General features: G+C 38.2%; 1 protein-coding gene across 1 annotated transcript in view; it reads left to right on the top strand.

Moving 5' to 3' along the window:
* Positions 1-12,891, top strand: part of sds22 (protein phosphatase 1 regulatory subunit sds22) — a 214,026-nt gene that overhangs the window by 177,418 nt on the left and 23,717 nt on the right. The gene's annotated exons all lie outside the window — the stretch shown is intronic.

The raw sequence follows: 12,891 nt of genomic DNA, 5'->3' as shown, positions 1-12,891 counted from the left end.
TTCTGGTGATTGTGTAACCATAATTTTACAAATAAATATACCCCTGTTCTATTCACTGCACAGCTCTTGTTTTTGCAGAAAACATTGTCTCCTAATTTACTTGGAAGTGTATATAATATGGACATAATGATTCACCCCTGAAGAACCTGGAAAACTTGTTGTTCCTCGCACTTATTACAGATTTGAGGTATTTTCCTCATTCGGTTTGCTGCTATATGATAAATTCCTTTCCGCACTCCTTTTAACATTGCACAGTTTAAAAAATAAAACATGCCTATCCATCATAAGCACATCTTTTCTAAATTCATTCACCAGCTAATTTAAAAATACACCTTGTGATGGTTTTGCTTTCAGTATTTTTCTTGTACGGAGCTATAGTACACACTCAGGAGGATAATTCTTTACTGAAGAAGAAAGTTAACTGTTGTTTGCAATCCCTTCTCCTTTCCATTTGTTCTTGGCCTTGAGGTACATGGAAGTAAATGACTGACTGTAGGGGTAGGTGCGAAGGCTGGAAATACTTTCTCCTACTTATCAGTTATTATGTGTTTCTGCACATATCTTGAATACAAAAGACTCAAAGGTATAATCCTTTCCTTTATATTGTCACTGGTTGATTTTTATGTCTGACAAATAAAAATATAAAACATTTTTTAAATGATCTAAAAAAATTTCAAAGTGCTATATATTGACCTAAAACCCTTTTGAAAGATGAAATAATGACTAATCATCCCAAATGAGCAAATAATGTAAAAATAAATACAAAATAAAAACATGTTTTTATCCTTCATTATATTGCAGAATGAATTTCTGTCTGCTTCTGAGCAATGTTCGATTGCAAAGGGGAAAGAAGGTGACATTTCAACAACATCTGCCCCCTAATCATAATAAATAATGATAAAGTCATGGCATAATGAATTTATGAATCTGGTGTTAATTACTAAAACAATTGTAAAAGAGACATGAGCATTTATATTTTCTCTCTCTCAAAATAACAACCAGTAGGTTGCGTTCAAATGTATGACCTCATGTACGTTGTATACCAGTCCAACTCGTTACCACTACACCACAATAGTAGCATGCAAAATTGGTCCATTTCAACTATAGATATCAGGCCATGTCAGACCGTGGCCCAAGAACATGTAACACTGCATCTCTCCAAATAGTAGCAAAGGTACCAGAAGGGGACGTACGTTCAGGAGAGCAGTCACTTTATTTTTACAGCTATACATTGTAGTGTTATAAGGCATGGTTTAACAGAATGGCAGGCTTCATAGCCTGAGCCACACCATAGAAATAAAGGAATAATAATAATAATAATAATAATAATAATAATAACTACAAAGCGCCAGGAGAAGATCAGACCTTTGCGGAAATCTGGAAATATGCAGGAACCTCAGCAAAAGTTGCCCTCCATCAACAACTTGTCTCTATCTGGATTAAAGAAGAACTACCAGAACACTGGACAACAGCCCTCATTCATCCTCTGCACAAAAAAGGGGACAAAACCGACCCTAATAACTACAGGGGAATCTCTCTCCTAGACATAACATACAAAATATTTTCAATAATCATCCTTAATAGGATAAGTTTACAACTTGAGAAAGAACTAGGAGAATATCAAGGAGGTTTCAGACCCTGGAGGAGCTGTCCTGATCAGATCATGAGTCTTAAGTTGATAATGGACTATAACAGGAGAAGAAGCAGAGATATGGTGATAACATTTGTAGATTTCAAGAAAGCTTATGATTGCATCCATAGAGAATCTCTGTTTAAAATTTTAAGGCACCTTGGACTACACCCCAAATTAATAAACATGATAAAATTGACTCTCACCAATACCAAGTCAAAAGTGAAGTTTAGGGGGGAAACATCAGAGACATTTGAAATTAAAACTGGACTACGGCAGGGAGATGGGCTCTCACCACTATTATTTAACTGTGCTCTAGAAATGGTAATGAGGGAATGGTTTAGAAAATGTCCCCCCAAAATAAAGATTGGCCGAAAAATCAAAACAAATTGCCTGGGTTTTGCTGACGATTTAGCATTACTAGCAGTGGACATAAAAGAAGCAAAAACCCAGATATCAGAACTTCAAAACATTGCAAATAAAATTGGCCTCAAAATATCATTTGAAAAAACAGAAATTATGCCCCAAAAACCAACACAGCTAAAAGAAGTCACCATAAATGGTAATAAAATCAAAATAGTAACTCAGTTTAAATATCTTGGAGAAGTAATAACACATAACTTAAATGAAAAAATCTCAATCCAAGTAAGAACAAATAGATTAGCTAAAGCACAAAAATTAACATGGGATATCTACAAAAAGAAATGTCTATCAATAAATACAAAAATAAAACACTACAACACAGTTATAAAACCAGAAGCTACATATGCAGCAGAAACACTCTTTTACCTGAATAAACAATCAAAGACTGACAGACTTCAGAAAATTGAAAGGAGGATTGGAAGAACCTGTATCAACAAAAAATATCAGAAAGATGGACAGTGGCGGTTAATACCTAACAAAGTCGTGTACAAAGAGCTAGAACCCATTACAGATACTATGCGTAAGAGGAGACTGGGATTCTTTGGACATATCATGAGGATGCAGGACTCGAGACTTCTGAAACAACTAGTACAACACAATCTCGTCTCAAAAAATACCACAACAGGATGTAAATGGATCAGAGAAGTAAGAGAGGATCTGAAGGAAATAGGCCTTACAACAGAAGACACCAAAAATAAGATAAAATTGAATACAAAACTCAAGAATACAAACCTCCGCTTTACCCTTACACAAAACAAACCAACAACACGCACATTTTCAACTGAGGAAAGGGCACGAAGATCGGAGCGTCTGAAGAAGTACTGGGAGGACCGCAAAGCCCGAACAATCCCTTCAAAGAGACCTGAACGACGGACTGACTAAAGTGATCCTATGTGGTCATAAAAGAAGAAGAAGAATAATAATAATAATAATAATAATAATACATGACATGATATTGCATGGCAAGAAAGAATTAATGAAATGATAAGAGCTCAAAAATTAATATGGTCTACATACAATAAAAAAGTCTATCGATCAAAACAGAATTAAAACGTTACAAGACAGTGGTTCAACCAGAGGTGACATATGGAAGAGAAGCTCTTTTTAAAGTTACTCAAAGAAACAGAATCAACAAAATCCCAAAAGTAGAACATGCATAAATAAAAAAATATCAAAAAGATGCATAATGGTGGAAAGTTCCAAATAAAGTGGTGTACAATGAACTGGAGACCAGCGCAGATACTATACAGAAGAAGAGGACCATTTTTTTTGTTCACATTATGAGGACACCAGAAGATTACCAAGAAAAATTACAGAGAAACTCTGGAATCTGAACCAACAAGTAAAATGGATTAAGGAAATTAGAGAGGATATGGAAGAACTAGAAATAACTCTGGACAATTTGCAAAACAACAAAAAAAAAATTAAAACTGAAAAACATAAAAATATTTAAACAAAAAATAGACAAATAACATACAATAAAAATGGTATTTACAGATGAGGAACAATAGAAAAGATCAGAACAAATGAAAAGATACTGGGCAATTTGGAAAGAAAACTTATCAAAGATGATGACTAGAAAAGGATTGAATGAAGTGGTCCAATCAGGCCAAAAAAGAAGAAGGAGAATACATGATAATGCACTGTAAATAGAATAGTCTATCAAATCTGTGAAATGGTTGATGCATTTGAAGTCAGAATGATCAGGATTGAAGAATAACACACCTGAAATGGATGATGTGCCCTCAGAATTACTAATTGACTTGGTAGAAACAGTCATTGCAGAGAACTATTCCATTTTGTATACTAGATACGCAAGACAGAAGGAAAAGCATCTGAATTTAAAAAGAATGTTGTTGTCTCTGTACCGAAAGGAAGAAGTTCTGACAAATTTAGTTATTGATAATTTCTTATGCGTGTAAAATTTTAACGTGAATTGTGTGCAGAAGAGTGGAAAGACAAGTTGAAACCAAATTGGGGAGAAGATCTATTCTGAAGAAATATAGGAACTTGCTTAACAATACTGACTCTACTTTGGAGTTCAGATCACCAAACAAAGAAGAGCAAACATATGTAAGTGACATTAACAGATGTGAGAAAGGCATTCAGTAATGGTGATTGCTCAAGCTCTGAGATTCTCAGGATGATCAATCAGGTACAGAGAAAGAAGGACTTGTTCACTTGGTTTTCTTTAGGGACATATTAGGTTAGACATGTCTACTGTTGGCTCTCAGCTCCTGTTGACTTTCCTCCTTTCATCTGGTTCTCGACATATATGGCATGAGCCCAAAATAATATCATGTCTTTTATTATAGGCTTTGAAAGTAACAGTCTAAACCAGGGGACACATTTTTGGATTGCAGCACACACTTTTACCTAGTGAAATATTACGGCATATTTGAATTGCTTTAGAAGACTTTCACATGCTATGGAGCAGTCCCAAGAGATCACAAACCCAACCCACTGGAATGCTCAAGAAACATGCAGATCACTCATGCTGTATTTATACTACTTCAGTTTTCAACAACACACCTGTGTGAACAGGGATTTTCAGCACTGGCTTGCATTAAAATAAGAAATAGGAGAGATTACTTTCTGTAGATTACAATTTTTTTTACAGTTGGCTTTGTGTCACACTGACACAAATAGGTCTTATGGTGATGATGGGATAGGAGTGGGAAGGAAGTGGCAGTGGCCTTAATTCAGATACAGCTTAGTGTGAAAATGGGAAACGACGGAAAACCATCTTCAGGACTGCCAACAATGGGGTTCAAACCCGCTATCTCCTGAATGCAATCTCACACCCGAGCACCCCTAACCGCACAGCCAACTCGCTCGGTAGATTACAAATTATAGGTTTATTTCTGTGACTCTGCCCTATAATGAACAGTTGTGTAAATGTAAACAATCCCCCATTTCCCACTGACTTACAACAATAATGTAATATTACAGACAGAACATTTTTATTTTTTCAGTAATTTTCTTATCTTTGCTGGTTAGTGAATAATATTACAAAAATATTTAACACACATGCCCTTTCTTATATGTTCATATTTTCCCAGTGTTTTTTTTTTTTTTTTTTTAATGCCACAGCTATGCAATTTGTGGGCACACTCTTTGAGAATTGCTAATCCAATAATAATACACAAAATTCAATTGGTTCCTCTGGAGCGTTTGTTGTTCAGTACTCAAAAGGACCCATCACTTTCTAAAATCAATACGATAAGTAACAGATGGTACAGTACTACCTACTATTTTCACACCATGCTGGAGCTGTACCTTAATTAGAACCACAGCCGCTTCTTTCCCATCCTACCTCTTTCCTACCCCATTGTTACCGTGAGACCTATCTGTGTCGGTGCAGCATGAAACAAATTGAAAAAATTGTTTCAAAAAACTACCTTAGATAGGCTACAAGGAGTAAACCCCCTTACCAGAGATCTTAGAACATTTGATGGTCTCATTAAGGTGATATCTGGTATGGCATATTGGCTACATATTATTAGTTGGATAGGCTTATCGCTCCTATACTCAGTCGAATCGAAATACAGGTGTCAAAGCGGGAGAATGTTATGTAAATATGAGATATTAGATTACACTGGCATTGATGGCAACCTCAAACAATATAGGAGACTTAAGTTTGAGGCCAAAATGGTTGTAGCTATAGCTAAGGCTGCTCATTTTAAGGATGTGTATGAGCCCCACTGGAATTTGGATACACCAGAAGGAGGAAAAGGTATTTACCGACTGGCTCAATCACGTCATGGCCTAAGCCAAGATATTGGGCATGTGATATATATCAAGGATGTAGTGAAAACATACTCCGGAAACCAAATGAATTCTGGAACAGGCATTTTTCCAAGATCTGCAACAAAGAATTCCTGCATCTCCAATACACAGTGCAATACCAATCTCAGGACCCGTCTCACTTATAACTTCTTCGAAAGTTCAGGAGGTCATGCAGAAAATGAAACCTGGAAAGGCCACCAGACCTGACAACATTCCAGGTGAAGCATGGAAAACGCTTGGACAACATGGTGCTGAGCTGATTGCAACCTCATTCAACCAGTTTATCATAGAAGAAGTGCTACCATCGTCCTGGTCAACAAGCATTACTGTGCCTATTTGAAAGGGCAAGAGTGATGTCAGTGATTGCACAAACCATCGCCTCTCATCCCCATAAGACATCTGTGTCGGTGCGACGTAAAGCAACTAGCAAAAAAAAAAAAGAACATCGCCCTATTTGCCTACTATGTCATGCCATGAAGTTCTTTGAATGATCATAGATCAGCGCCTTGGAGTATTGTCAACGTCACTCCGAAGCAGTGTGGATTTGTGAAAGGTTATGGAACGATTAATTCCATTCATGCAGTTTGGTTGCTTATGGAAAGACACTGGGGGGAAAAAACAACAGGCCACTCCACATTGCCTTCTGGATCTGGAAAAGGCCTTTAACTGCATTCCTCTTGAACTGACTTGGCATGCACTTAGATCACGGCGTCCCTGAGGAGTATGTCCATTGGATAAATTTGCTCTATTAAAGCAATAACAGGGCCGTTCGATGCCCCACTGGAATTTCACCGCCATTCCCTATTCGGGTTGGTGTCCGCCAGGGATCCACCCTGTCACCGCTTCTCTTCATTTTGTGTATGGACACAGTCACCTCCGATATCCAGTCATTACCCTCGTGGTCATTCCTGTATGATGACAGTGTACTACTGGCTGCTGAGGAGCATCAACAGATTCAAGAGCAGGTTAAGAAGCAGAACGAAAAACTAAGAGCACATGGACTTTGACTCAATACGAAGAAAACTAAGTACATGGAGTGTGGTCCGCAGACAAATGGAACCATTCCAGTAGATGGCCAAGATCTCATTAAGGTAGAACAGTTTAAGTACCGTGGTTCTTTGGTCAACGCTGAGTATGACACTATTTCAGACGCCTGTGCACGAGTAAATGCGGCCTGAAGTGGCCTAAAACTACTGGTGTTCTTTGCAATCATTGGATACCAATCCACCTGAAGTTGAAGGTTTACAGGACTGTTGTACACCCAGTACAATGGCTCTGAATGCTGGCCAGCAACAGTCAAGCACGAGCAAAAATTTCATGTCATGGAGATGTGCATGCTTCGCTGGTCACTTGGACTGACCCTGCTAGATCATGTCACATCCTAGAAATACAGTAAATCATGGCATTACCAGGTGAGTTGGCCGTGCAGTTACAGGCACACAGCTGTGAGCTTGTGGTTCGAACCCCACTGTCAGCAGCCCTGAAGATGGTTTTCCATGGTTTTCCCATTTTCACACCAGGCAAATGCTGGGGCTGTACCTTAATTAAGGCCATGGCCATTTCCTTCTCATTCCTAGGCCTTTCCTATCCCATCGTCGCCATAAGACCTATCTGTGTCGGTGCGACGTAAAGCAAATAGCAAAAAATAAAAAATCATGGGATTTGAACCTATCGTAGACAGTATGTGTGAGACCCGACTTTGGTGGTATGGCCTCATAATGCGTAGAGAAGGTTTGTCTGTTGTACAGACAGCACTTCGCATCACACCATCTGGAAATAGGCGACGTGGTCAGCCCAAGAAACGCTGGCTTGATCGCCTTTAAGAAGACATGCGCTATGTTCATCTTGTTTCAAATGATGCCCTTAATTGAACCAAGTGGAAACTGGCTTGCAAAACAGCAGACCGTACTCCATTGCGGGACAAACGCTAAGAAGATTATGATGATATTGCAGATTGATATTTCATTTCTTCACAACTAAATTACAGTTTTCCTTCAAAAATGTATCTGATTTAAAGAAATTCTTGCTGGGCTGAGTGGCTCAGACGGTTGAGGCATTGCCCTTCTGACCCCAACTTGGCAGGTTCGATCCTGGCTCAGTCCGGTGGTATTTGTAGGTGCTCAGATACATCATCCTCATGTCAGTAGATTTACTGGCATATAAAAGAACACCTGCGGGACTAAATTCCTGCACCTCAATGTTTCCAAAAACCGTAAAAGTAGTTAGTGGGACGTTAAGCCAATAACATTATTGTTGTTGTTGTTGTCATTATTATTATTATTATTATTATTATTATTATTATTATTATTATTATTATTATTATTATTATTATTATTATTATTATTATTATTATTATTATTATTATTATGTGCGAATGGACCCAATGGATCATGCAAAGCTCTAACGATTCTGTTTTCTGAGTTGCCAAACAGCTCTCATCCTTTCTCCGTGGATCCTTTTTCGTTTTTCTGTCCACTTTGCTCCAGTCTTCTTTTTCACTTCGTTCTCTGGTTGCACTTTCCATCCATTAATTTTTTTCCTGTAGAGGTTTCTGTCCGCGGTGTCAGTTGAGTCCATATGGGCTTTTTCCAGATCCTTCTTCACTTCCAGTACCCATGGAATATTTTTTAGATGTTCTATGTAGGTGAGAATCTTGTGTGTCAGTCTACTTGCCGGCAGTCTGCGAACGTGCCCATAAAATTTCAGACATCTTTTGCGGATGTCTGCTGCAATGTTGAAAAGCTCTTCTGTCACTTTGCGTGACCTCAGTCTATATCCATCTTCTGTTTTTCGGGGGCCGAGAATTTTCCTCAGGATTCTTCTTTCTTCTTTTAAAATGTTTTCTAGGTCACCTTTCCCATTTAGTGTAAGGGTCTCACTGGCATATAAGACTTCGGGCTTGATTACTGCATTATAGTGTCTGATCTTTGCATGGCGGGACAAGCACTTTTTATTGTATATGTTGTGAACCCTACCGTAGGCTTTCCGAAATTTTTGTAGGCGAGTTTTCTGGGCAGCCTTCTCGCCTCCCATTGGTTCAAGTATTTCTCTCAAGTACTTGAAGTGTGGTACTCGGCTGATTTGCCCATATGTCGTGTTCAAATTTTGGATGTCAAGTTTTGAACATAAGAACTTGGTCTTTTCGAAGGAAATTTGTAGACCAACCTTTCCAGCACATTCACTAAGGGTTTCAATTTGTTTAACGGCTGTGACTACATCATCTGTCAGTATGGCAAGGTCATCTGCAAAAGCGAGGCATGATATCTCAATACCGTCTTTGGATCGTCCTAGTCGTATCGGGCGCCAGTATCCCATGTCTTTCAATGCCTTCTCCCACTCACGGATAACTTTGTCTAGGACGAGGTTGAAAAGAAGCGGAGATAACCCGTCACCTTGTCGGACGCCAGTTTTAATCGGGAATGGTTCAGAGATCTCCCCCATGAATTTAACTTTGGAGATAGTGTCAGTGAGTGTTGCCTTGATGAGGTTGAGGGTCTTGGAATCAAGCCCCAGTTCCTCAAGAATAACGAAGAGAGACTGTCGATCAACCGAGTCGTACACTTTCCTGAAGTCAACAAAAATGCAGATGACCGGTTTGTTCCTCAATGCTTTGTATTTAAGAGTTGCCTTCAAGTTGAATATTTGTTCTGCACTCGAGCGACCAGGGCGGAAGCCTGCTTGATATTCGCCAATACTTTTTTCAAGTTGTTCCTGGGTTCTCTTCAAAAGGCAAGCTGAAAGAATTTTGTATGTCACTTGGAGAAGAGAAATGCCCCTGTAATTGTTCACGTCAGTCTTATCTCCCTTTTTGTGTAATGGGTGGATGAGGGCACACTTCCAATCCTGAGGTAATTTCTCCGATTGCCAGATATCTGTAACGATTTGAGTGAGTTCCTTGAGGGAGTTAGGTCCAAGATTTTTCAGAAGTTCGGCAATGATGCCATCTTCTCCGGAAGTCCTATTGTTTTTAAGTTTCAGGATGTGGCCGCGAATTTCTTCCTCTGTCGGTGGTGAAGATTCTGGGAAAGTGTGCCTTGGGGGTTCTTGATGGAATCTTGTAAGGGGCTCTGGACAGTTGAGGAGATCAGCGAAGTAAAGTGCTAGTTCCTGACAATTTTCCTGATTACAGAGTGCAAGTTTTCCATCTGATCTTTTGAAAGCCAGGTTTTGAGGAGCATACCCACGGACTTGTCCTCTGAATTCCCTGTAGAAATCTTGTACGTTGTAGTTACAAAAGTTATCTTCAATCGAGTCCAGTTGTTGCTTCAAGTGTTTTCTCTTGACCTGCCTGATGATTTTGGATACTCGTTTTCTGGTTTCATTGAAATATGTTTGGTTTTCTGGTGATTTCATGCTGTTGTATTTCTGGAATGCTTCTTTTCGTTCCTTCAAGGCATGTTCACATTCAGAATTCCACCAAGCGTGTTTAGTATTCTTTTTCAGTTGAATTTGCTCTCGAGCTTTCTGGATGATTTTGTTGCGGAATTTCTCCCAGGTGCCTGCATGTTCCCTTTCCCACACTTCTTGCAGATTAATGTTTCCAATCTGTGGCGTGTCAAACTTCGGTATGTGTGACCTCTTATGATGAATTTTCTTCGGGGTGAATTTTACCTTTATTCTCACTAGGTAGTGATCGGAATCGACGTTTGCTCCTCGGCATACCTGTACATCGTGTACCTCTCTCTGCATGGGATGAGATGATATTATTATTATTATTATTATTATTATTATTATTATTATTATTATTATTATTATTATTATTATTATTATTATTATTATTATTTATTTTCCTTAAATTGTACATGTACAATTTAGGGGTGGTAGATGGAGAAAGGGCAAGCCCCACATACACGGAAGTGCCTCCATCTCCACATGTGTACATAAACTCTACTGAATATTTACATACAAACTTATGTATACAATTTTAAATTTACATATTTACACTACCCTTAGAATAATAATTATCTTGATTTATCCTGAAAATATTAGAGTAAGAACACTCAGCCCTTTATACTCTCACTCAGACCCCTGTATACACACTCATTCACAACCACTCCCACACGCGTACGCATACACATTCGCCCACATACACCTGTACTTGCACCCATCCTTCTTGCAATTCTAATTTATACAAGTTATATACATCACATATGGGTTTCTATTTACATATACATTTTCTTTACTTCGCAGAGGAAGTGAGGAAGAGGAAGTAGCTTTACCTCAGATGGTATAAGGTTCCAGGTACGAGCAGCACTTGAGTAAAACCCATTTAAATATGAGGTTGTTCTAGCGAAGGGAGGGACAAGAGTAACTCCTTGGCCTCTCTTAACAGAGCGGTAATTGAGCTGCAGGCGGTGGAGAGGGGAGAGGTGTGTGTTATCTGTCAGGGATTTCCTAAGGAAGGCTACATCTATTTGTGTACATGTTATTATTATTAAAGAAATTCTAGTGGTGGTGTTTAAACTATGAGTACTTTCATTGAAGTATAATAGTTCTAAAATATTCACTGTAGAAATTATTTTCAGTGGCTCTAGAAGTTTTTTTGCGAAGTATTGCATAAACATCAAAAAATAATTGTTTTAAATGAAATAAATGTTAAAAAGATGGAAGTGCTAAAGAAAGGTAACTCTTCAACCTGGACATATTGAAGAATATCTGTATGCATCTAAGTCAATTCACCAGTGTTAGTGAAAATATCAGAGAAACCTGTAGATGTGTGCAAGAATCATTTAACTGAATTTCTTAATATTACAAACAAATATGAGTTAATCACAAGCCAGAATATACTATTTGGAAATTATTGGAAGGAGCATAATTGTAGTTAAGTTGATAAAAATCCAAAGCTTGTTAATAGGGGTTAATAATGAACAAGAATTATAGGTGGAAGTCAGAAGTGTGGCAGAAACGGAGATCATGATCAGTTGGAAGGAAGCTGAAATAAGAATAATGGGTGGATGTTAAGTGTGGGCTTTACTGGTTCTTTATTCTCATGCTACAATTGAAATAAGGATTCATGATTGGTGTTCTCTTATAACTTTGTGTATATTTTTACAGCTGAATGACAACCTTGTCAAAGACTGGCTCAACGTGAAGCACCTTTCAAGTAACAAGAAGCTGACTACTTTATATCTGGATCGGAACCCTGTTGGAGATGTTGAATATCGCCGGAAGTTAATGAACATCCTACCTTGGCTTACTCAAATTGATGCTTGTTGATTAACACTAGTTTGTACTATCATTTGTCTTGTTTAGAAAGAAATACATGTGTATGTGAGGCTTTTACACATAACTTGGAGAAGTCATTTTCTATCCAGATGAAAGTACTGCAGAACTTGCTGTTGATACAGCAGAGAGAAGATTTCATATATTTTAAACCATCATAAAATCAGTCGTACTGTTGTGATATGCCATTATTGACAGATTCTGGAAGAGTTGGCCAAAAAGCCGAATGAACATAGAATTAAATGTACAAAGGAGTAGTATTTCATTAGTGAATTAGGGTGAGAATATACCAGCAATAGAAATTAAAATAAGAAACTGTGTGATCACTTTCATTGTAATACTGGACATCAATTAGAAAGAATACTTGTAAAATCTAAAGGAGAGGACTGCAGCAACATGTTACCCTGAGACCCTTTATTAGCATAATGTGAGTATATGAACTATAGAAGCTTTCATTTGCACACAACCTGTTAGTTCTGTGATAAAACATTCCTTGTAGCTTGTTTCTCACGCAGCAGCTGCTTTTCAGTGTAGTTTTTCTTGAAGCATCCTTCCCACTGTGATGACATTTTCGTCTTCTGAACCATAAGCGATTCCAGTGCAGATGTGCTTAATGTAGGCCTCACTTCTTTCTCAATCTTTCTGTCAACTGTCAGGTACACTTAACTCAGCAAATACAACATTACTGAAGGATTTATAGTGGAGAAGAGCAGCGCCTGAGCTCCTTCATTCACAGTGAATTTTACGACGCTTATGGATACCAATAGGAAGTCACGATTGAATAATTGTCTTTGCCAACTCGCAAGCATTGAAACGAGGACGATGTA

Source organism: Anabrus simplex, chromosome 1 (genome assembly GCF_040414725.1).
Source record: "Anabrus simplex isolate iqAnaSimp1 chromosome 1, ASM4041472v1, whole genome shotgun sequence".
Classification (NCBI taxonomy): domain Eukaryota; kingdom Metazoa; phylum Arthropoda; class Insecta; order Orthoptera; family Tettigoniidae; genus Anabrus; species Anabrus simplex.
The sequence above is the reverse complement of the archived record's forward strand: the minus strand, read 5'-3'. Positions and strand labels throughout refer to the sequence as shown.